The sequence below is a fragment of the Manacus candei genome, unplaced genomic scaffold, assembly GCF_025592945.1.
Source record: "Manacus candei isolate 608988 ecotype Guabito, Panama unplaced genomic scaffold, ASM2559294v1 h1tg000067l, whole genome shotgun sequence".
Lineage (NCBI taxonomy): Eukaryota > Metazoa > Chordata > Aves > Passeriformes > Pipridae > Manacus > Manacus candei.
Window position 1 is genome coordinate 2946463 of NW_026138115.1, and position 25510 is coordinate 2971972.

The window sequence follows — 25510 nt, forward strand, 5'->3', positions numbered from 1 at the left end:
TCACCTGTGCTGAAGACCATTCAATTATGACAGATCACTGTGGTGGGTTGATTTGGTTTTGTTTTTTTTTTTCACTGAGTTATGATGAAACCATTTTGATGCTGATACCAGGTCAATCCGCTGAATATAGCAACCAATGATTTTTTTTTTTCCCATCAAAATATTAGTATGCATAATTTAAATTTCTGTGACTTGAAATAGTTTTGGGTTTTTTTCTTTAAGTTAAATTGGTTCTTCAACTTCTGTCCATTTAATTTGTGATAGATAGTTAAGCCTTATTTTAGCATATATAAGAAACTGCTCTGTTTAGTAAATCTACCATAAAAATAAATGTTTTTTTCAGTGCTGTAGATCTGTACGGTTTTCTTTTTCTTTTCTAAACTTTATTTGCAATCTCTTGTGTGCCATGGCCTGTGCACAAGAACCTAAACATGACTTTTAAGACAGATTTAAGATTTTAATACCCTGTTTTGAAGGTATTAAAATAATCTGTTTCTTTATATAGTAGGCATGAAGTATATTACATATTTTTTCCAGGAAGAAGTCAAGGGATTTTCTTTAACCCCAATTCTCCACAAAAAAACCCTAAATACTACTTTTGTTAAATGTCTGGCTTGTGCCAGTTAGCTTTTACAGCCTTAAAAGCCATAAAAATAAAATGTATGTGTGTTGATCAATAGCTCCCATTGTTGCTTGTGTTAGTCTGAAATACTATATCATGAGAAGTAACTGGGGGCCAGATGGGTGGGTAGGTTTCTTTGACATCAACTCTAACAAAGACTTAGAACTAGCCTAGTGGTAGAAATTGCACTGAACCATGAAATGGTGTTGAAGGTAGTAGCAAAACCCCATGTATTTCTTGGAGGAAAAGCTCACTGTATTTCTGAGTCCCTGCTCCTCCTTCCAGTAGTGTGTGGAGAAGACTTTTACATCCCAGAAGAACTGAATATGTGTGCATTTTCTTAATGTCTGGGAACACTTATTGGCAGGCGTTCTTCTCACAGAAAGCTTACGGCGTTATGCTTGCAGAACCATTTCATGGAAACACAGAGTGCAGCTGCTCCACTACACAAGGGACTGTAACAATCACCCTTTCATAGCGACTCTGTTTTGTGGTCTAGCAATCATTTACCTCAGGTGCAGGAAGTTCTCGTCCTCCTCATGGAACATCCCTTTACCACAACCTGTTGGAACTGATACGCAGCAAGGAACAATAGTAAGCCTGGTCAGGTGGCAGCTCTTCAGAGACAGATCTGCATTCTTTTGCAGGTCACAGGCTGAATACAGATTGACAATGTTGCCAAAAAAACCCCCCGGAACCCCCAAATGAATGTCATCTTGGGGTGTGTCAGTCGAAACAGAGCCTGCCAGGCGAATGAGGTAGGGCCTCCATTCTGCACAGCACTGATAAGGTTCTTGCTGCAGTAGTCTCACCTCCTGCCTTTAGCCTGGGGCATGGTATTTCAGGGAAAAGGCCGATCAGCTGGGAAGTGCCCAAAAGAGAGCAGTGAGAAGGATCTGAGGTTTTGTAAATACAGTGTATTGTACTGTGCTATTCAGCGTAAGTAAGAGGCTGGAGATAGATGTTCAGACACTGTAAAAAGCTTGTAGGAAAGAAAAAAAAACCCAACACAAGTCCCCCCCATCCCTTGCCAAGCGTATTCCCCAGTTGTAGGCAGAACAAAAAGTAGTGGCCTTCAGTTGTGCCAAGAAGGAGGGATGATAGGAAGGTGGAAAAGGTAATGTGATTGTCTCGGTAGGCAGTGGAATTTGTTGCTTGAGACTTCTGCAACCAGTTTGGACAAACATGGTGGGAATGAAACGGGCCTATGGTCCTGTTTCAAGGCAGAGATACTGACCTTTGCTGAGGTGAGTGCTGTTCTTGGTTTGGTCCAATCTGTAATAGTGCAGTAAGAGCCTGGAAACTGCTCTTTGTGTACATTAAGTAGCTTGAAGTCCCTTCACTAATTCAGGAGTCATGACTTGGGAAGTCTAGGCACACACTCTAAATGTGTGCAGTTTTTTTGAATATATAGGCTCAGCCTGAAATGGGTGTCAGAGATGACAGACAGTGTTTCCTCTGCCTTAATATGCTGCACCTGAGAAGCACCAATTGACAGCATATCTCCTGATACTGGCTGGATAATGTGCTATTCATCTCAACTGTTGACACTTTTTGGTGAGATGACATTCTTGAATATGTTCCAAGGAAAGAAGGAAGCAGTGCATGTGAAACACTAAAATAAGCATGATAACAGATAAAATAACCACCTGGGATGGGCACATCTGTGCCACAGTGTTGTGGAACAAACCATCTCTTGTCTGGTTATCTTCCTTTTTCTCATTTTTTATTTCAGTGTTCAGTCCTTGAAACAATGGTTTGTTTTGTGCTGATGGAATTAACTCTCCTCAGAAGGAGTTACGTGCTTTATATGATCAAGGAGGAAACTGCTGATACTTCCATACTGTCCAAATACTACAAAAATGCTGGTTAGTATTCTCTCTGTCTGCAGAGAGAAATTGTGTTTGGAGGACAACCATGTACTTTAGGAACGGCTTTTAAAATGGCTGATTTTTGTGGAAGGGGATGTCCTTTAGTTCCAAGTAGAATGTTGTTACTTGTAATTCTCTTTCCTCCCAGCTGCAGTGCTTGGGCTATTTTGGCTGGAGTGTGATTGCCACTCATGCAAATTCTGTTAAGTAATTCCTGTGAGTTGGGAACCAAAGCAGAAGTCTGTTCTTTCCCACAACCAGGCTATTACCTATGCAGGCAGCAGGGTGTGCACTCATTGAGAGGTTGCTCTGAGGGCTCTCAAGGCTCTGATCTGTAGAGTGGAGAAAATCATGTTTCCAGCAGCACTTTAGGAAAGTAATTGGCGGAGCCAGGCACGGAACTTGGAAGCAGGTTCTGTCCACATTGAACTGTTTAATCTCCCCTGAGATGCCAGTTAGTGAAGATTTATAGTGTCTTGTCTCATCACATACAGCTGAGTTAAGTTTGCTTGCTTGGAAAAATCTGAAGTCGGTCCTTCCTCCTCAAAACCAGGCTTATTTTTGCTCTTCATCACACTCCTCACAGGCTTTTCTTCCTCCTTGTCAACAAGACTATCTCCAGTCCTTTCCCTCTGTGACACATTGATTCTGCATGTTCGGTCTAGGTCCAGAGGCACTGCCTTGTGAAACTGCATTCTGCATGGTGCCACTGGCAAAGGAGGAAAAATAAGTGAATAAGGCAAGTCTGCAGCAAAAGACATACTAAATCTTGACCTGTGAAGCTGGGATGCTCCTGGCTGTCATTCTGAAGCCCCATGTTTGTCTCATCAGACCACACTGCAAACATTGATGCACACTGAGGGAGTCCCCCCTCGAAGAGCACTTATGGGCTAAAAATCAGTGCTTTAAGAGACTTGGTTTGAGTTGAATGTTTTGGCCATAAGCAACATAGTTGTGCTTTTCTGAAATTATGTGATTTAAAGTGCTGCTGACTTTTTGTACTTTCTGTATTTTTCTCCCTGATGCTAGGTCTGGATAAGTACATGTAATAGTGTAATGTGTTTTGTAACACCAGGAGGAAATAGTTCAGAGGATTCTCTGGAAACAAGGCCTTTGGCACTGCCTGTTGTAGTGCTTAGTAATGACTTGCTGCCTAACCTTGATAAAGTTATCTGCATGTTGGGGTTGGGACAACTGGTTAATAGCTGATAGAACAAGTGATGTCTGGGGTGATTAATGGTGCTGGAAGGAAATGATATCATAAAGGTTCACTTACGAAATGCCACGCCTGCCCCATGGGCAGCCACACTACTGCAGTCCTTTCTCCCTGCCAATCTGAAATGAATTTAGTGGTTAAAAGTATTGGTGTGATGACTAGGCTTATTCCTTATCTTGTCAACCTGCTTTCCCTACAAGAATGGTGGTGTCATTTGTATAAGTGGGCTATGAAACACTGCCTGCTTCAGCAGTATAGTATGGTTTAGTGAATCCAGCAGTGACCACTTAAACCTGACTGGATACGTGTGTGTGCTTCGAGGAGAAACTTGTTTATTTCCTTGCAGTTAAAAAACAAACCAGAGATGAATGTAAATACTGAAAACTGTTGTTCTTTAGCTCTATCTGTATGTCATACAGCTGTGTGTAGATGCTGCTTTGTTCAGGAACACGCTGTTCCTTTGATTACAAAGTCTCGTCTCAGTTTAGGAGAAATTACAGGCTGAGGATCCAGCCGCCTCTGCCTGCCATCATTGGGGTCTGGTACCAGTGCAGGCAGAATGGGCTCTCCTTGCTGGTGTTTGAAGGGTGAGAGGGTAACAGGGGGTAGGTAACAGTGAGGTTACTCCCGTACAAGTTCACTAGTGTGTTTGTTCCATAGCCGGGGCTCTAACTGCTTGGAGGTGTTTTGGTTGACAGGCCATCTGAAGAGCATGAGGGCAGCCAAACAGACCTGAACCCAGCCAGCTGGACTGAACTGGGACTGATCTCTAAGCAGATGCTTAGAGAAAGTATGAGGCACAGAGCAAATGTGCTCACCTTCCCCTTGGCAGACTCTCTTGCCTTCTGTCAGTCACTGTTTAGAGGCTCCAGTGGCAGCAGTTGTGTCTGTGGTACCACGTTCAATAGCCACAGGTGGATCTGCTCCACATAAACCTTTTAATGCATTTCTGAACTCACTTTCATTTCTGATATCACAGGAACATAAGGAAGCTATTGGCACTTGTTGGCAATTCTCCAGTTTTGTTGTGAGTAAAAGTATAGGTAAAACCAAAGTTGCTTCTATTGTGTTGTGAGGTTTTTTGTTTGTTAGGGTTTTTTATTTGTTTGTTTTTAAAACCTGTAAAGGAATAGATATTACTTATTTTTAAGTGTATGTGTACATGTTCATTTTGCTTGGAATGAACATGTACACATCCACTTAAAAATAAGTAATATCTATTCCTTTACAGATTTAAAAAAAAAAAACAAAACCAAAAAAACCAAACCCTAACAAACAAAAAAACCACTCCCTTTTAGCCACCAGTGCTCTTGTAACAAATGTGGATAGAGCCCTTCCCAAATTTTCATTCGTGAAGCCCAGCCGTGCTGACATGTTCATTTTACTAAAGCATTCTGGCTCCTGACTAATTAAAAAAAAGGTCATTTCGGTCAAGATGTCTTGAAGTTCAGAAGTCAAAAGTTCTTCCCCAAAAAGAAAACACTTTCCTGCTAAAAATAGAAAAACTTGCAGAAAAGGGAGGAGGAACTAAAAGCTGGGTACAGTTTAGGAGCTGTCTTCTAACTTAATCTAGTACTTCGTCATTTGTGACTTGCAACCAACAGTGGAGGGTTTTGTGGAACATATAAACCCCTTGTAAGTGAAGAGAGGAGAGTGTCCAGATCCACATTTGCTGCCTGACCAGGTGAATTGGTAACACAGCAGAGGAGCACTCTCAAAAAGTGAAACATGGTATTAGGACTGCAATAGTAAGAGAAGACCTGTCTCTCTAGCATTTATGCCAAATGTACAATTAATTTTTGAGTAAGATCTGCACTCATCTTTTGTCTGGTATTGAGCACATTGAGTTTTTCTCGTCTTCCTGTTGATTTTTAAGTTAACATTGCCTTTCTGTAGTCTCAAGTATGACTTTGAGTTGCTTCAACTCAGCATTCTTTCACACTGTTGTCTAAAATGGATTTTCTTTGCCAGTCAGTCTTTGAGCACAGATGTGCATGTGCTCAGCCCAGCCTCATGGTTCTAGAGTAGCTGTGCTGTCTGGCACAGGTACGTGCCGATAAATGTGTCGAATCATGTTTCCAGCATGTGTGACTTTAACGTAAGTGTCCTCTGAACTAGTCTGGATAAACCACGTTATCAGAGACTGTACAGGGCACTGTGGCATGATAGAGCTGTGTGTGAAGCTCAGCATTCAGATACGCTTGCTGGTTGGAGGGATGGAGAGAGAAGGATAGAGTTTGTTCTGAGGTTGCCTGTGGTGCTGCTCTTGTTTTGCCGACAAAGAGGGAGCTTAATTCACTGGAGCTGTCAATCTGGTGGTTTTCAAGCACTGAAAGAAAAACTACTGTAAAAGTGTGTGTAAGAGGGAGGAAAGGGAAAAAAAACTAAGGAAGACTACTATTTTGGTGAAAGGCTGATGGTGTAAAAAAACCCCAAACTTGTAGTTGCTGACCTGCACCCTGTATGTAGCAGAAAAGGGGAAAGCATAAGAGTAAAAAGGAAGTATTATTGCTGGCATATTGGGTTGAAGCACTGTGTGCTGTGGAAAGAGTACGTGATGATAGAATTGAACAGCACCCTTTGTCCCTCGGTAGAAGCTTTCTTTTTCAAAACTACCACCTTTTAAAGTGCATTTAATCTGTGGAGGAAAATGGTTTGTTGTTTTTTAGTTGTTCCTGGTTGCATGGAGTGCAAGTGGAAGCTGGGGCTACAGGAGGAAAAGAGATCTATTTGCTGGTGGAAAAGTGGTAGATGGGGTTATATTTTGACTTTGTGGCTTGACATTTTGGTGTAACCTTTCCTTCTGTCTCAAGGAATAGATCAAAGTCCAGGGACTTTATCCAGGTTGGAGTGAATTTTGAAAATTAGGTCTTAATTTACCTCTCTCCTGGCCTGTATAGAACCAAAAGTTTAGCACACTTTGAATAGAAGGTACAGACTTGCTGCTAGATAGGGCATTGAAACTCCATTTTCTTTTCCTTTCTCTCTCTAATGCTATGTTAGGCCCTCAGTTCTGAGCATATGGGAGAATTTGTACTTTGAATTTTGGTGGTTTGGTTTTGTTTGGTTTGTTTGGTCTTGGTTTTTGTTTTTTTCCCACAATCCGGTAGAATTTAAAATCTTTGGTCATAGGCATCCCAAAGTTTAAATTGCTTTTGTTTGGGCCTAACTTTGTTTCAAGAACTTCTTAGCTGATTTCCCTTCTGATTACTTTGTTAGTGCAAGGTAACTAGCTTTACTCTTTATGTATGGTATAGGGCATTGATCTTCATCACTTTTGTTGCTCACTAGTGATGGATTACTTGTTTTGAAATAGCATTGCACCGCAAGGTAGAGCATTTTTGTGGATCAGAACTTGCTCTTTTGCAGGAAAAATAGTGGATCTTATTACTGTCTGGTCTAAATGTAATTTAAAGCCTGTCTTGGCTAGCTTTTCTGTGAATTACCTTCAGAGGTTATCATTGGTTCTGGGTATTGTAATCAAACCACATGGATCTTTAGCATATAGATCATGTCTTCCTGAGAAGTCTCTAGAGAGTAGAGAAGACTTTATTTGATTGATGCTGGTCAGTTGCTGTGTTTTAATGCTGAATGTTTCTAAGAGATCGGTGGGATGTAAGTACTCATTTGAGTCAACAAGGATTAGAGCCCACAACGATTCTGTGAAGAGTCAGAAGTGATTGAATGAGAAAGGCATAAGGTCATTGGGGAGTTTGATCTTTTTTCTCTAAATAAAATAAGCTCAAGTGCATTGGAGAAAAATATAGTTGCAGCAGACTGTCACTTCCAGGTGTGCTGTGCCAACCTCCAGCTTTTCTAGTAAGTCATTTCTCATTTTTGTGCTACTGTATGTAGCAGTTTCCTGGTCAGCGAAGGGCTACATCTTTGTTCACAATAGGTATTTTTTGGGTGGGGGTTGGCACAATACTTTTGTGCTGTGATTCGATCTCTCCTTTGTCTTGAATAATCTATTAAATTGTCATGCTTAATCCTATTCCTTTTTGGCAGGTGTTCCCTTAGTATTTTTTGCAGTGGCAAAGAAACAGTGTAGCTCTGATTGCAAGAGAATCACTGAAGGAAAACAGTATTTTGGGATGTTTCTTTTGTGTCTTTGGCTATAGAACAGAAGAACAGCTAGAGGCAGAGTAAATGGGACCTTCAGTCTGACATGCTGTAACTGTTCATTTATTAACAAATAACTTCCCTGATTTCCCCTTGTTAGTAGTTTCTCCTGTTTGTCATTGTGAAAAAGTTCTGTAGAACTGGATATGGGAGTTTGTTCAAAGAGGAAAATGTGTTTCTGAAGCCACAGAACATGGTTAGAACACTTACTACAGCCAATGTGTGTTTTTAAAGTCACTTTTGTTTTGGTCAGCTTTCATACCAGCAGACTGTGGAAAAGCATGTTTCTTCTCTGCCCCCCACCCCAAATTACACTAACTGCAATTAGGAGACAATAATTAAAATGCTTCATTCCTAGCTTGGGTAAAGACTTTGGAAACAAAGTAATTTGTTCTAGGATGACTTTACCACAGATTTCTTTTGGGGCAAAGCTGTTTCCTGATATGTAAGATCAAGATCTTTAAATCTTGTTCCATAGACAAGTTACATGGGGACCAAGTTCTGTGTACAAGTGCTTATTCCTAAAATAGTAAGTCTTGCATTCAAATTAGGCTGAGATTCTCAAAAGCTCCTAGTTTTTAAGGTGCTGAGTTTTCTTGACTTTGGTGAGAGCTGACCATGTTTGCAGATCTTGACCTAATCCAGCTCCCTCTGAGGCTGTTGGGAATCTCTCTAGTTGGATTCCTTGGGAACTGGATATACCTGGTGTTCAGATTTATTTTTTTTTTTAATGGAAAACCTGGGAGACAGGAATTGACATAGATTTTGTTCACAGTGGCACAAGTTTGGTGGCAAACCTGGGATCACAACGTGGATTTCTTTTGCTGGTTTGTTCTTGCTTTGTTGTACCATAGCTTCTGAGAGCAGGCACTTTAAAGATGTCATGGCTTGATAACAACGATTGATGGCCAAGAATCAAAAATGTGGTAGGTAGTAATTAAAACATTCAACCCTGGTGCCATTAAAAATACTCTAAATGCCTGCTTGGCCCAGGGAAGTATCCGGTGGAGTAATTTGAAATTTGTTTTTGTAGGACCAAGTATAGTATTTGAGTTTCCTGTTAGTGCTGCTGCCACCTTTACTTATGTTGACTGATATGTGGGTGTGAAAGCTCCCTGTAAGAATAGATTTTTAGCACACTTGCTGCTGGCAGTGAAACCTGAAACACAAAGTGTTTGTTTCTGGAAAATGTACATGGTCCATATGAAATATCCTTGTTCACTCTCCCATTAAATTGAAGTAGATTGCCTGTTGTTTGTGGCAGATCCAGGCAGAATGGAGCAGTCTAGCAGTGCTGCTAATCATAGAATCATAGAATCAACCGGGTTGGAAAAGACCTTCGATATCATCAAGTCCAACCCTTGATCCAACATCCAGGTTTTTAAGATTTTTAAGATGAGACTGGATGTGGCACTTAGTGCCATGGTCTAGTAACCATGGTGGTGTTGGATCAAGGGTTGGACTTGATATTGGAGGTCTTTTCTAACCCGATTGATTATTACAGTAAAGGAAGACTTGTGCTGGAGAATGTTTTGGTTTAATATTTTTTGGTCTTTGAAACATTAATGTCTATGTGGGCCTGTTTTCAGCAGCTGCTTTGGCTTTGAGAGGATAATTGTTGGAGCCTTCTGTAAGAGGAGGGATGAAGGTTCTCTTTCAGTAAAACTTGACCTCCTTTTGGTGAAATAAAAACTACTAAAGGGTTAAGTTTTTCTCATTCTCTGTATACCTTTGAAAGTGAAAATTCTTTCCCATGCCTTTTCCCCCCTCTCCAGCACTTCAGGAAATTTAATTATTTATTCAAAATGTCTGATGTTGGTGTTGGATGCCTACAGAAACTGAGGCATTTTTTCAAGGCCAGTCCCAAAAAATCCTGAGAGGTGGCTCTTTCCCTCTGTACTGTAAGTGTATAGTTTGACTATGAGGGCTTTTTGAAGCACACTACCCAGACAGCTTTGAAATATGAGTAAAGTCTTAAGTGTATGTAGATGAGCTGCAAACAATTGAAATGTGTATAAATCTTGATGTCTTCCATGTATTCACTGGTGCGGGGGTTGTACAGGGAGTTTCCAAATCAAAGAATACTCTCTTATCCAAGAGAGAATAGAAAAAAGACCCTTGAATCAGGCATAGGCCTGGCAGGCAAAATAGGCCTGGCTTTTGGCTTAGTAGTTGGCTTCACTGTAATTTAAGTAAATTAGTGAATTTCCCAATATGCTTTTTCTGCCTGTCAAATGCTGAAATAATACAAACCTGTCAGAACACTGTTGAGTGGCTGAACTGAGTGTGCATTGCTCATAGATCATAGATCTCAAAGGAGAACCAATGTGTTTATTACTTTATCTTGTTATTTGTCAGCAGCTCTTAATTCATATTTAGCTACTCCAACACATGGTTCAAAATTAAGAATTCAAATTGTTAAAACTTGTCTGCTTCCCATTGGTGATTTCTATAAAAGAAATATCATCAGACCTAGTTGTTGAGCTCTCTCAACTGCTGTTCTCTTTCAGACCTATTTAGCTAATGAATGTTTTCAGTTCATCGTATGGAGAGTAAGTAGTTACTCAGTTTTTGCCAAGCTAAGATTTCATCTGTTTGCACTGACTTTGCTAACTTGGTAATTTTAATTTGTGATGAAAGTGAAACTATGGTTTGAAAAGCAAAGACGAGAAGGAACCAGGAGGCTCTGTACCAATCCAGTGCAGAAGGGACAGTGATAGTGATAAGGGTTATTTTCTTGCTTACATTTTTCTCTGCTTCTTGTGTGGCTGCCTGAGTTCCAGGAAGGCCCTTGTAACCCTGTACATAGAGCAAGTAGAGCACTTTCCAACACAAAACCTGATGAAACACAGGGAAATGAAAACTCTGGGAGCTACAAATAAATTTGAGCTTGAACCTAAACCTGTCGATGCTAATGGGAAGGTTTATCTAATACAGGAACTTTGGGAAAAAAAATCCCCCAAAGTAGGAGTCTTTTATTCTTCTTGTAGCAGCTTATCTATGAAGGTGCTGTGTAACTTACCCATCTATCTGTGAACTGGAAAAAAAATATAATAATCACTTCTCAGAAGTGATTCATTTTCTTTCACATCTGCAGGTTGTTTACTGGGACTGGCTCTTCAGGAAGTCTGTACTCTTTTGTGTTTATTCTACACAATTTTTAGTTGTCCTAAATATCTGAAAGACTGAAGATTGGCTGGCTGAGGGTTGCATCAGAAGTGAGTAACAGCTTGGTTTTGTCATGCTTATTTAAAAATTAGAAGATCAGGTATGGTCTGCAGCCTGTTTTTCTAAAAGAAGCTGCTGTTTACCGTTGTACCAAGAAACTATTTTTTCTCCTCTAAATGAGGCCTGGATCTCCTAGGAGATTTTAAGGCTGCATAGTTATTTTCTGAAATATAGGATCATTTGATGCATCTTCTGAAATGATGTTTGAGAAATAGCACAGTACATCTTTCCAGTGACCAGCAAGCAGCACAGCAGTGTTTTGGTCTAGCTTTTGAGTTCAGGATGTGACTCTGAAACACTGGCCAGATCATATACTAGCAGAGAAAGTGGAACAGTGTAATCTAAACCCTTCCAAGTGAAAACAAGGCAGGCAGTTACTTTGCTTTAGAAGAAGTTTAGTATTTTAAGGTGAGCTCTGTTTACATCAGTTGTCTTATCCATAGGACTGAAAACAGCATGTCTGCAGAACACAGTGTGGTCAGTTAATCTCTGTGTATGTAAAGGTTTCAAGGAGTGGTCTCATGGGAAAGAATAAAATGCCAAAACCAGTATGAAAGCTTTCTAGACTACAAGGCCCTGTGCCTTCTCTCCTGGTTGCTTTTCAAACGAACAGCTGTGAGCCACATCTAGGAAAGAAGATGGATATGTTGATCAGAGTGGGCTGCCTGCTGTGTGATGCTCTGAGCTCGTGTAAGCACCCTTCCTGATCCAAGGCAAGAGTCATCCATGTACTTAAGTTGGGATGCTGTTCCTGCTCCTTCTGAAGGAAGTTTGTGTTGTTGAGTTGTCCTGGTGCGAGAAAGACTGTTTTCTTTTTACCATGATTTTCTGGATTACTTGTGGACTGGTACTGACTTCCGAAACCATATGTTTACATCAGGGAAAGGAGATCTTTACTGTGTTTGTTCTTATTTTATACTCAGACTGGCAGTGTTCCATAGATTTTCCATGCTATTGATTTTTTGGCGGTTGTGTTTCTGCTCTCTCTCTTGCTTCTCTAAGGTATGGTTTTTTCATGACAACTCAGAAGGAGGGTAAGATAGGTGTCTTGGAGTGAGATGCAGGAGTGGCTGGGGTAACTGTTAAGCCTGAGCCTGTGTGATGCAGCTAGTGGAAGCCTTGGTGTTCCAAGTGAGAGAGCAGAGAGGTGAGTGAGAGGGTAAAGAGCATCATCTGTAAAACTGAGGGAAAGCATGAAAGGCAGAGATTATAGTCCTACCCTCCTGTCCCTGGAATGTGTCCTGACTGAGGCATTGATGGGATTCAGTATGTCCTCCTCAGAGGTTGCAGTTTTAAAACTCGTTTCATATGAAACCTTTCCACTGAAAAACTGAATTCTAACTTTAACTTTTTAAAAATAATTTTTTTATCCGGGCTTATGGAATAAATACAAACTTGTGCTGTGTGTGTGAAGCGTTTGTGATGGCAAGCTTCATCCACAACTTCTGTCGCCCGTGTTGTCCGAGCACGTTCATCATCAGTGGAGGTGTTTGGTACTCGACAGCATAAGCATGTCCTACCTGCTTATGCTACTAGACAGGTGCAAGACCAGTGATGTTTGGCTTGGTGCCATTTAATTACAGCACAAGAGCTGTATGGCTGTACGTGGGTAGAGACATTAGGTAATACATCTTGAGCAAACCTAGTGCCAAGGCAGTGATTAACTTTGAGGAAGAAATGAAAAGAAACTTGCTCTTTGATATTATGTTCTTGCTAGTTCTCTCTTGTGTATGAGCAGAGGGAGAAGTTTAATGGCAAGTTTGGCACACAGGTTATCTCTAGAATCATCTGTAAGCAGTTTACTGTAAGGTAGGATGCAAGACTGTGGGTTAGGGCCTTAGTTATAGTGACATATTTTACAAAGAACTACTTGAAAAAGAGAGATTTCTGCTGTCAACAATATTAAAATTTTATTTGTTTTTGACGTAAGAGCTTATTCATTCTTTTTCAGTTCATAACCTTAAATGGCCAAAAATGCAGTTTTACATTTTTTTCTTTCATTTCCTAATTGTTTGTCTCTAGGCTTTTTTCACCCACTTGTGGTGTGAATAGAGAAGTTAATCTTAACCAGGGAAAGTCTTCCGAAAAAGTCTAGGCATGACCTTACTAGTATTTTTCTAAGGAGAACACCACAGTGTGAAAACAGTGGAATAAAATCATAATTAAATGATCTTTTACTTTTCCAGAGTCACTTCTGACTGAATATGCTGAAGACAGACAGGGATATAAATGGAGCTGTAGTGTACCTCTCTAAGCAGGGTCTGTGGTTTAAAAGTGCCCTGGGGCACTTGGCTGCTGTTGTAAACTATCAGAAATTAGTAATTGGAACTGTAGGTATTTTGTCTGACCAATATGCAGGCCAGTGCTTTTTGTAGGTTCAAAAAATTTGCACTTTAGCACTTTACACTGGATTTGGTCTTCTCTTGAAACCGGGCCTTGAGTGTCCTGCTGCGAAGTCAAGGCTGGCTGTGGTGCTGTGGGACTGTCACTGGTGGGCTGTTGTTAGTGCTGCCGTGCAGAATGTGCTGGCTGGTCTGCAGCCTTCCAGGTCTGAGAGCTGTCTGGGATTGAGGGGGATGCTTGGCTGGTGACTGCCTTGGGGCAGGGGTGTTGAGACATGCAGGCCAGACTGGAGGAAGACTTCTTTTACACGATGTGGATGGTGGTGCTAGAATTCAGATGGAGGGGAAAAAATGTAGGTGTTCAAATTATTCTTGCAAAAAATATACTAACCTGGCTGTTTACCTTTTTTAGTTTTGTCTGGAAACTAGAGAAAATAATTAGGGGTGATGTAGTGTTTCATTGAGATGTAAGAGAGTAGTCCAAATAAGGTGGTGCTTTATGGTCTCTTCAAGTGCAACTCTCACAAGGTTTTGATTATCATTTTATAACCATCACAACTTTATAATTGTGGTCAGCTGGGATGATTTTGAAGAGGAATATTTTTGCTAAATTGGATTAGCTTCTGACCTTAAGGTGATGCCTGTGTATTTGGCACCTCTTGGACTATGTGCTGATAAAGCATGAAACTCTGCAAGTCCATGTGGGCAGATAATACCCACCCAGGGCAAGAGTGAAGTCAGCAAGGCTGAGCAAACTGTGTGCAAGGGAGTTACGTAAAGCTGGGTGTGGAGCAGCCTCCTTTGCCATGAAGCACGGCTGACTGCAGGGATCTGATGTGCAAAGAGCTGTGAAAACATGCTGCCAGGGAAAAAGACTTCTTTGGATACAAAATCCTGCTGTCGCAGAGAGATATGCTAGTGGAGTATAAAAACAGACACTTCTTCAAGGATTTTCTTTTGCCTTCACAAACAAAAATTCTTGGAAATATTCTGAGCAAATATTATTTTTATTTATAAAGAATAAAGAGGTAAATGTGTACGTTTGCAAATTTTAATAGTATAACATGGTTCGGTCATTTTCATTTACTAATACTTGATAATTTAAGTGACAATAAATGGGATGAACAAAAGTCACATTACTCACTAGATACAGTTCAAGGATCTAAGATCAGAATTTTCTACCTCATTTGAAGCTGTTGTTTAATGCAGATTTTTTTTCCTATGTAGACTGATTCTTTAAGTTCTTGTACATGTTTTGGAATTACAGCAATTTAAAAGTTGTAACAAGTCCCTTTCTTTTATGCTGATGTATCTCCAATTAACCTGTGATGTAATTCTGGCAGTATCTTTGAGTTGATTCTCTGTATGTCAAATGTGGAAACCCTAAAGAGAGAACACGAAGAGTTAGTAATGTGCATCCCATGATGAGCAATGTGGAAAGCAGCCTGAAACAGCAGAGGAATTGTCAGCTTCTCCTTGCCTTGTGTTCTGCAGTCACCTGTAGGCTTGAAATCCCAGTGCATGGTACAGCAGCATCTTCACTGTCTATTTCTTATGTCTACAAACAAAAGAAGTGAGCAAGAGAAAATGAATATACTTGTCCAAGCGAGATTTGTTCTGTGATCATGTGTAATCAAACACGTAATCGACATTTAATAAACTACTTGCATTTTTCCTTCCTAATTAGTTGCTGCCAATTATTGGGATTGAAGAGTGAGTTTCAGGGTGGTGCTGGACAAATATAATCCAGAGGAAAACAACTAGCTGGTACTATGCCTTGGTGCATCTGCCTCCAACTCCCACTCAAAAGCTGGATCAGTTGTTTATATGTCCGCCTCCTTAGTGATGATAAGGACAATGGTAATTTGGTAGATTAGAATAGAAATTCAGCTTTTTTTTTTCCTTTAAGAGGAATTTAGGTTATCTTTTAAACTCATCAGTGGGTTGTAATCACACCAATGCTGCAATGGGGAGGGGCAGGTACAGAAAATCTAGATTAAGTCCATAAAGGGAAGCAAATGTAAAAGATGCAGGTGAACTGTTGGCCTTAGGCTTTTTTTTTTTTTTTAAGGGAGAATGAGGGTATGAGTAGCACAGCTCTGATATAATTTAGCTTTCTGAGGCAACTTCTAGAAAATCCGAGAAGGCCCAAGAAATCGTCTGGATCTCCCAGTGTAGCAGAGACCTCCCAGCAGGTCTGAATCTGGGCTGGGGTAGAGTCTGGTTAGAAAATGTAGTAGCAGTTTGGGGGTTGTATATCAGCTCCTTCATGCTCTGGCCAAATCAGAGAAAATTGTCATCTTAAAACCCATGTGCTCAGTCACTGATGGAAATGATGGGTGTAACAGCTGCTGTCTGGGCTGAGTTAAGAAAAAAAAGGGCGGGATTAATTAGAGGACCCTCTGTGTGTGTGTGTGTGTGTACCCTCGTGTCTGTCTGTGTGAGAGGACTAATGAGATGTGCCATGGAAGGTCAGAGGTGTGGGAGACAGCAAGGCACATGTTGTGGGTATTGGCCCAAGACAGAGCTCTGAAGGGGACCAGTTGGGCGAAAGTGGTGCCTGCAGAAGGGCTGAAGCTAATCAGAAAAAAAAAAGTGGTTCAGAGAGATGGGATGCTCTAAATTTCTTGCAAGCAAGCAGAATTTGTGTTGAAGAACTTCTGTCTTTGTAATTCACTTTAACTTACAGAGGGTAAATATTTTGCCTAACAGCTTGATAAAAAACAGACAGTATTTGTGTTTTATGATTTATCAAAGGGTTGGGGTTTTTTCCTCTTACTGCACTGTATTCAGTCCACTGAAGCAAACAAGAAAATGAGTGTTCATGCAAAGCTATGCAAATGCTACTGCTTAAAGCAAGAAGCCTATGGACTGGAAGAAATGGGGAGAATTTTAGTCTTTCTCTAACAGCAAACTTTACTGTAATATAAAGGAGATAAAACTCCTGATAAAACAGATATATTTGCAACACATACATAGATGTGCTTCTCTGAAGTGGTTTAGACATCAGGACAGGGAATTTTCACCATCTAGGGTGGAGATTTCTTAAAGATACTGTTTTTCACTTTTCAGGTGCAAAAACTTTGGTAAATGATGGAGACTTTTTGTCTCACTGTCTCATCTCTGCTCTAGCTTCAAGTTTGCGCTTTCTGACCTTGGCTGATCCTATGCGTAACAATTATGCCTTTCCCTGCCCAAAGCTTTTGGTGTATTTCTGTGAATCTTCATGACCTATATTGCCTTGATATTATGAGGTTGGCAGCAGTGCCTTATTCCATCTGTTGGATTTACACCTCCTCAAACTGCAGCCCTATCCAATGATATCAATGGAAAACTCTGTTCTCACACCTGAACTTTTTTGCCCAGGGGTGTGTGTTGGGCCCCAATGTTCACATCAGCTATTAATATTATTCTGTGTGCTTTATAAAAAAAACCCATGTGTTAACTTGCTGTCTCTCCACTTAGATACTTTTTCTTGGAAGTAGGACCATACTCAAGCGTTGCACGTTGCAGACATTTTATTTCATTTCCAGGATCATGTGTAGTTTGTGTACATTGCTAAGATAATTCACTGTAGCGCTATCAAACACTATGCTGTTCCTTCTCAGGGAAGTTGGCCACATGTCAATAAATGGAATATTTTCAAACAGTATGGGTCATCACTTGTTGAAAGCCAAACTTTCATTTTGTTGCAGGCCTCTCTAATGAGGCTTCCAAACAAAGTAAAATCATTTTTCTTTGATTTATGTTTACATAAACTCGAGCAGAAGAATCAGTTGCGGGGGAAGGAAATTCCCATTATTGGTATTAATGTCTGCATCTGTTCAAATGGAGAAAAGCAATTCAATTCAAATTTCTTTAATTTGTACTATGTTTTTTCTGCTGAACATCTTTTTCCTCTCGAGTAGAGTACTAGGCTGCAGAATTGCACTTTTAAGATTCCAAGTGCTTTTCCATTTTCCATTTACGTGATTCATACAGTGTTTCGAGGGAGCTGCATAGTGAAATAAAGGTGAAATCCAGTTTCAGATGATACTAAACTGCTTTGAGCCAGCTTTTTATTTTGGGCTTAACCAGCCAGTCCTCTTTGAAATAACAGCTACATTCGTAAGTGCCCCAAACTAGAGGCTGAAGCTTGAAATGCATCTCAAAGGGAGCAAACAAAGCAGAAACTGACTGGAAGAGTTATGTGAGCCTAAACTGATGCAGAGTTTGAGAGGAAAAGATTTCTAGGAATGTCTTTACTTATTATATGCTAAACCTTTACATGGATGTCCTTTTGACATGATTGCTATCTGTGCCAGTGTCTCTATCTGGCCACAGTGACTTCCCCGCACAGACTCCTGTTGTTGGATATGTCCATGAATCTATGTCTGACTCTGATTCCATAGATGAAAATTTGTTCCTTGCATATGCAAGGAGTGGTCACTTGGTGAGTGTAAGAGACAAGAAATCACAAGTGCTCTCAGAGGTGATGAAACTTGAGGGAAGCTTGATGTCTGACTTGTACAATGCCAATACATTAGGACCATCCCTTATGGAGAGGGGAAAAGAGAGTTGGAAATGGGTTTCTTCAATGACTAGACATGTTAAGTTTCCTTCGCTTGTATAATGAAGTTTTGCACAAAGGAAAAAGCCCCAGACACTTATATATCTTACTTGAAGCCTGGCTGGAGATGAATAAACTCATTTTTGCATGGCAAGTTGCTGAACTTAAATACGTCTCTAATTTGTGCCAAAAAAATGCCCAATCTCTTTTAGAGATCCAAGAAGTGAAAAAACATTTTGTGTATTACACATTTCTCATGCATGTCTCAGTGGGTGTCTGGCCTCTATAAAAACTCCCAAAAGGTTTATTCAAGGCCGTTTGCCAAAGTCTTGGAACGCTACAGTGGATGTACAGCATTTGGTTTCAGGGTTAGTGGATTAAAAGCCGTTTCTAGATGAAAACTGGCTTGACAGACGTGCTTTTTTTTCTGTACCCCTTGGCTTTAGAAGAGTGGACGTGTGTGTTGATTTTCCCTCGTGGTGTGCAGGAGACCAGCAGAACCAACCTGGGGCTCAGCAGAGCCTTGTCTCGCTGGCCATACTGGACTGGTGGTGTTTGTGCAGCATGCAAAAAGTGATCTCATCTGGTAAAGATGAGAGCAGCTGAAGCTCCTTCTCAGAACATCAAGGCACATCTCAGGTTTAGAGACAAAGGTGTCACGTGGGACAGTGTCAAATGCTTTGCACGTATCCAGGTAGATGGCATGAGTTACTCTTCCTTTAGCCACCAGATTTGTCAGGCACAATTTTCTAGCTGTCACCAATCACTTCCATATTTTCCATGACTTCCTATAGTTTCTAGGAGGATCTGCCCCATGGATTTTGCTAGGAAGTCCGCCATGAGGACCAGGGATAGTGAATGTGAGGCTGCTTCTGTCTGTCCATACAGGGCCTCATGTGCTCAGTCTTCCTGGTCAGGTGACCTGTGTCAGACCAGCACTGTGATGTCGCCTGTCTACCCTCTATTTAGTCTTGACCCCTAAGCTCTCAGTCAGCTCCTCATCCATTCCCAGGCAGAGCTCCATGCACTCCAACTGTTCATTGACATAGAGGGTGACACTTTCTCCTTGTCTCCCCAGCCTGTCCTTCCTAAAGAGCTGGTATCCTCCCATTCCAACTCTCCAGTCATAGGAGCCATCCCACTGTGTTCAAAGGTTTCTAGAAGCCTCCAATAGCTCCTGCAGTGAGAGTTTTGTATATATAAAGATAAATACTGTATCTGTCCCTGGAAGGGATGTTGCCTTCTGCCTCGTGATTCTGCTGCCTCTTCTCAGGTCTCTTTGAGTCATCGCTGGTGCCTCGTGACCTTTGACTTTTGAAAGGGATGGGTCACGCGTTTGGTTTTTGCAGAGGGTCATATTAACACTGGGGTGACTGGGGTCGTGGGGAGACAAAGGAACTGGGAACAGAAAGGACATACGTGCTCTTTGCAGTGCTTGAGGAAACAAGCCGTTTATTGAAGCTGAGGGACGATCCTGGAACAATTTAGCCTGCAAATTTGAAGGACTCCGACCTGTGGGAAATTAATGTCTTGTAATGGAAGATACAGTGCCAAAACAGCTTGGTTTGAGGCTGGTTTTTAATAAGGTTATAAAGAGATCACATGGTGTGTCTGCTTACCATAGCTGATGATGTCTGGTGGCGTAAGCCTATGGTTGGAGGTTGAACCCTGCCCAATTGCTTAATTGTCATCAGGTACTAAATACGTCTCTGAATGTCTGGTAGGATGAATAACTCATTGCCTTTAATAATTTTTCTGTTAATCATTCCTTCTTCCCACTGATGATTCTTCAGGTTTTTTTCTCTTGAAAGGCTGTGGTTAAAGGTTTTATGTCCCTGCTGGGAAAGCAGCAAGTATGGGCTCCCAGAACCTGGGGTCACTCGTTCCAAGAAAAGAGTCTGGCAGAGCTCAGCAGCACTGATCCATCTTAAATGCCTAGTTTAAAAAGAAAACAGATCCTTTTGAGTTTGTATTTACTGACTTTATGGATTTTATAACTTGGGATACACAGATTTTATTTCTGCACTAACTGTTTTTTATAATGCTGAAATTAGTAACCCTGTAATATTTCATTAAACCATTACTGAAACTCTGTCTTAATACTTAGTAACTAAAGGCAGTTTATCTCCCCTGGTTACTGCTTGCAGTGCCTGTTTTCTCTCTTTCATGGCTTTTTCCTCCCTTCTACTTGAACCTCTGAGCACTGGTGTTGGATGCTTCACTTTGTCATTGCTCTTGCAGGATAAGGGATTGGTGGGTTTCTAGCTGGATCTTTGTTGTGAGCTGCTGGTGAATGTTTGTTGTAATGGGTATTTGTGGCACTGCAGGTGAATACCAGAGTGATGCTGCTGCTGCTCTACCAAGGTCCTCTCTTATTTTCTAGTCAGTATCAGGGCACTTTGTTCTGATACAGCACTCTTAAGAAGCATTTTTAATGCCTGTAAATGTGATGATATAATGCTTGGAAGATGTGGATAAGATCAGATGGTTCTACCAAATGTTGTGTGTGACTGAGGTGGTAAAAATCACTTGTGGTGTTGTAGTGTCTGATGTATGATCAGACCATTTACTGTTTATAGAAACAAAGAAGAAATGTGCAAATGTGGCTGCCCTCTGTGGGGTTTTATCCTACTTGGACAGTCTTCTGTGACAGCCCAAAGTCTTGGAGTTTTTTTTACAGCCCACCTGAAAAGCACTTAGAGTTTTAGGTGAGATATTTTCTCCCCCATACTACATTATCTGTTCCTACCAGATTGTAAAGGTGCACTCTATTTTCCTTCTCCTTTGGATCTATGGTGCTTTACAGACTGAGAAAATTGAGAACTCCCTCCCCCAAATGCCAGCTTTTGATCCACTTCAGTCATAAATCTTTTCAAAATACTGATTACTGGGGAAAAGCTTGCTGAAGTGTAGTATAGTTGGATACAAATTGGTAAAAATTACTCTGATTAATTGCTTATTTGACAATCTGTGTGCAAAAAAACAAACCACAAAAAGTCCCTCTGTTACAGCTAAATCTTGCTGGGTTTCAGATGGCCTCAAGCAACTTCCATGTGCACTGATGGCTGTGGCTGTGAGCTGGGGCCCCTGGAGCAAGCACCCCAATGTTGGAGTTGCTGCTTGGTTGCTTCCCTGATAGACAATAAGGTGGAGTCCATCAGTGATGAAAAATAATAAAAGCAAGGATTGTCACAAATATTTAATAACAAAAACACAGAATATTCTGCTGATGGAAAAGCTAAGGCAATAGAGCTGAGCTTGCCTTTGTGCCAGGAGGCGAAATGGGCTGTCCATGAGGTTGTGGCTGGCTCGTACTGGCTGGTCTTCATGCTTTGCTTTGGTATTGCTTGCCCGGTGCCTTTCTTCATGTCTGATAATTTCAGTGTGGGGGAAAGTCTTGAGTGGCTGCAGGTTTTTGCTCTGATGCATTAATATTTATAAACTCCCTTTGATGCCAATGTATTGCTTTTCTATGAAAATACTTTTATTTTTTTATATCAAAGCAATACATTAATATTATTATTATTACTATTATTATTATTAGCCCCTTCTTTATATGGGAAATTTTTGAAGGGAAACATTCTCATGTCTAAGAAAAGGAACTTCACTGCATGCACTAATAACTTCTTAGACTATTGAAACGGATAGAAAGATTGCCTTTTACTTTTGAAATTGTAAATTCCATTTGGCATTTTTCAGTCTGTCACTCGAACCAGACAGCAAAAATAAGTTGCTTAATTTAGCCATGACTATGATATACAACCTGATAGTCATTTTCTCTTTTAACTGTCATTCACCATAATGTTGAGGTCCTAGATGCTGTGGGGAATTAGTCCAAACTGTTTACTTTGGATGTTAAAAAACCCCCATCCCTAAGTCCAAAAACCAGCTATTCTACATAGTTTGAGGCTGTGGTAAAACATCAGTTTCAAGACACCGATTAATGTACTTTTAGTAACTTGATATTGAATTCTTTTCTAAATCCATATATCATTCCAACTTAAACATGAAGTCAACTTGCATGGTAATTATTGTAATTGCTATTGTATACAGTGAGTCTTGCATTATCCAGTAGAGTTGTTCACTGGTTTCAAGTATAGAACTAATAAGTCATAACAAGCTTCTGTTTTTTATTCGGTATCTCAGGCTAATGCAGCGGTTACTTGTTTCTGGATTTCCTGTCAGTGTTACAGTGTGTGATTCAGCAGAGCTGTGTGCTGAAGGAAGGGAACATGCAGTGCCAGTCAGTAATTTGTCCTGGTCCTGTATAGATTTCCACAGCTTTAGGCATACAGTGCCACTTGAAGACATTGAAGCTTTGCTGGAAGTTAGGAGTTTAGTTTTATCACATTCACTTTTTTCCTTCCTTCTCTTTTATCTCAGAGGTTTTTTAAAATTTGCTAATATGTTTTTTTTCTTACACTGATGATTGGAGTACAAGATCTCTGTCTAGATGATTTTTGGAACAAAATGTATTTTAAAGCCAGTTACCTTTGGGAATATAATTTAGAACTGACAATTTTTCAAGTACCTGTTCAGTGGAAGTGTACAGACACAGTCTCTCTTAGACACAGTTCTGTTGCCTCTTTGGAAGGAGAAGGGAAATACAACTAATAACTATCTTTCTTTTCTCCTCAGAAAGAAAGACCTGCTGTGAGGTTTGTATAGTCTGTTGCCTTTTCTATAGCCATTGCCAAAGTCAGGAGGCAGCCAGGCCAGCTGGGAATAGGAGCCCTTCCCCTGGTAGGCAGTAGCTCAGTTTCAAACTACATGGGAAGAAAGAAGGGTCATGGACAACACCACGAGGGACACAAGAGTAGTGGTCAGTACACCAAATGAAATAGTCATCCCATCCTGTCCTGTCTATCATGCCCTACCTGTCCTCTGCTAAAGAAACAGCCCAAAAGAACATACACCAGGGCTGTAGGATGTATTTTTCTTACTGACTTTTTAAAGCAAAATAGGAAGAAGTGGTGGCTGGTCTATGGCTCTGTCAGGCTCCCAGAGCAGTTCATTTAGCAAATGTCTTGTCTCCATTGTCTTGCACAGGCAGCCCCTTGTTGGGGAATTGCTTGTGGCCCACAGCCTGCTTAGTTCTCTCTGTTTAGTTGGTTTTTTTTTTTAAGGTCCTAGAGTTTCTTGTGCACAGGATCAGCTTTCTTTCTGTGCCTGACCCTAAGCCCTTTCACAGGTGACGTAAGGCAGTTAGTGTGGTTAGATGGTATTGCATGCTTGGTTGCATAAGAGATGTCTTGCTGCCCTGAGCCTGCAGCTGTGACCTGCCTGGCTGAAAAGCCTGGAGTCGCTGGCTTAGGAAGTCTTTAAGGCGAAGAATCTGCTAATGCCAGAACTGAGGTGCATTGGCATCCTGGTTGTTTGGATACTTCTTGTTTTTAAAATAACTTATTCTCAAATAAAGCTATTTTGGTAGAGGATTTTTTCCCAAATTAACTAATCCTCAAAATATGCATGCTTCTATGGTTTCTGGTCCCCTGAGTTTAAATAGAAAAAATATCGTGTTTCAGGTAACCAGAAGGACATCCTGCCCCCCTCTGAAAAAGGGGAAGACCAAGCCAGCCTTGGAAATTGCTTCCTCCTTCCTGTACCTTTTTAAACATGTGTGACATCATACCTAAGAGCAGACACCCCTTCTTTCTGCCTGTTGGCTGGTCTGGCTTCTTCCCTTCTGCTGGGGCAGTACACTTGGTTTCAGTCAGTCCCAGAAAATTTACAAAGTCCATTTTGGGGGGATTACAGAAAACCTTTGGACTGACTCTTTCTCAAGTGGGTTTGGCACCCAACTTGCATTTTTATTTTCTTCAAAGTAGAATAAAGCTTATTCAGTGTGTATGCAACCATGACAAGAAATGCAGCTTTTGCCATTCGTCACTGTTCTTCCAGAGACTCTGGAGCAGGCCTGTCTGAAGCGTAGTGTATTTCAATGGCAGTTCTGAGTTCTGTTTACTCCAGGGCAGACACAGCAAAAATGGAGCTGATTTGGTTATTTTAAGTTTTAGCTTATAATACTGGGAATGCTTCTGAGTAGGCTGCAACCCTAATTTATTCCCCACCTAATTTTTCTTATTTTTCTCATTAACTCTATGAAAATAATGGTTTCAACAATTTGGCTATTAACTCTTTCTCTACAAAATTCATATTTTGTTCTTACCGCACAGTTGGAACACATCTGGCCAGCCTCAGGTGATGATCTGCAGCAATGCTTCCCACACTGTAATGGCAATATATTAATCACCCACCACTTAACAGCTACTGTTATCTGCAAGAGGGCTTTGAAATTCTTTGCAGGAGGTGCTTGGTTTCATTTTCTTTTTAATTTCCTTGCTGAGCAACAACAAGCTCTCTCCTGTGCCTGTGTACTGAATGGTGCTTCTAGGCCAGAGAAACTCCAGACTGGTAAAGTGGAAAAGGGAGCAATTTGTGTCATAGATGCTGATTGATCGCCCGTCCCTTTGGGCATCTTTGTAATGGCCTCCCAGAAGAAAGAACTACTGTATTGGGAGGAAAACTGGGGGAGCCATTGTGTATTCAGCAGTGTGCAGCATTTGTGACTATGGACAACAACACAGACGCTCTTAGATAGAAAAGCATTGAGAGCAGAGTTAGGCGGTCCTGTTCTCTGACCTCCCCAAAAAGGGTCTTTGATTTTCACATACAGGGCTAGTGGGAACAAGGAAGAAAGATTCCTGTCTTGTACTTGATGAGGCTTTTGATTTTTATGTTAAATTTCCTGTCTTCAAAGTGAGGAGAAGGTTCTAACATAATTAAATAGCCTGCATATATTGGGAGGAGGGCATGGAGCAGGGATGGCTAGGCATTGTGCCAGGGATTCAGTTCTGCTCTTAAGACTAGTCCAGAAATGGTTTGTTTTGCTTGATAACTTGTCAAAGGTTGTGACTGAACATTGACTGGCTGCATGTACCTGAACCTCAGTTCTCATACCTGCAGAGTAGACAGCTGTCTCTACAGATCTGCCTAAATTGGCTCTACCCATTGCAGTTCTAAACATTTTGGTGTATAATTAATAGGTTTCTCCAGTCTCTTATCCCTGGCAGTTCAGGATCACTGGAGCTATTCTCCATATGGCCAGAGGCTTGGACCTTTCTGACAAACCCCAAGTATTTGGACGCTTCTCCTGCAGGAGTCAGACTGACTGCAAGTCTTTGAACTGAAGTTCAGGGAAGCATCCTGTTTATCAAGATGATGGGGATAGAACAAGGCTGTAAATAAGAGGATAAATGGCTGCAAGGTGCTGTGTTCATTCTCCCTGACATTTATACGTGTATCTTTGGATTAAAATAAAAGATGTGGAATGTGCTTTGGTGCCATTTGCACACTCTGCGTGCACATGAGAAATGAAAAGCAAGCTAGATCTAATTAAAATTGAGATGCTCCCTCCCTGGTATCAGCCATTTCCTAACTGTGCTCACCTAGCAGCCCTATCAGTCCCAGCTGCTTAGTATGCATCTTGGGTCACTTCTGAGTCCATGATTCAGAAGCTGCCGAAGTGCTTCCTAGACAAGGAATGAAACTGAACAAGTG

General features: G+C 40.9%; 1 protein-coding gene across 4 annotated transcripts in view; it reads left to right on the forward strand.

Moving 5' to 3' along the window:
- ITPK1 (inositol-tetrakisphosphate 1-kinase) overlaps window positions 1-25510 on the forward strand; it is a 158496-nt gene that overhangs the window by 21797 nt on the left and 111189 nt on the right. The window lies entirely within an intron of this gene.